Genomic DNA, 533 nt, shown 5'->3' with positions numbered 1-533 from the left:
CGCTGGGCGCATAGCTCCATAATTCTCCCACCATAGACTGGCGGGGCCTTCAAGATGATATGCGGCAAAGGTGACCTTGTCAGCCTCCGCTACCAGCGCGGAACGCAGCTTGTGAGAAATACTGCGAAGCCAGTCATCAGCGTCGAGAGGCTCGACGGAGTGGTGGAACGTGGGTGGATGCAATTTGATAAAATCACTAAGTGACACCACGTTAGCCCTCTGATGGTGTGCTGTATTCTGTTCAATACGCTCCAACAAACGGTTTGTCTCCCGCTTGTTTCTCTCAGCTTCCATCATCACCTCGGCTAGTGAAGGAGGATGAGGCAGATTTTCATTCCTGGCTTCACTGCCTTCGGCCTGCTCTTGAGAAGCAGGGTTGGCGCGCGTGTTGACCATCCTAGGTAAACAAGACAAAGATTTAGTCAGAATGATAAAATTCCGACATAGGAATACATAATGTGAGGAATAACTCGGAATGCAAGATGATCATCCGTATGACATGGTAGATACAGAAACTGCTTCTTTTATTCCAT

This window comes from Triticum aestivum, chromosome 6B, assembly GCF_018294505.1.
Source record: "Triticum aestivum cultivar Chinese Spring chromosome 6B, IWGSC CS RefSeq v2.1, whole genome shotgun sequence".
Lineage (NCBI taxonomy): Eukaryota > Viridiplantae > Streptophyta > Magnoliopsida > Poales > Poaceae > Triticum > Triticum aestivum.
The sequence above is the reverse complement of the archived record's forward strand: the minus strand, read 5'-3'. Positions refer to the sequence as shown.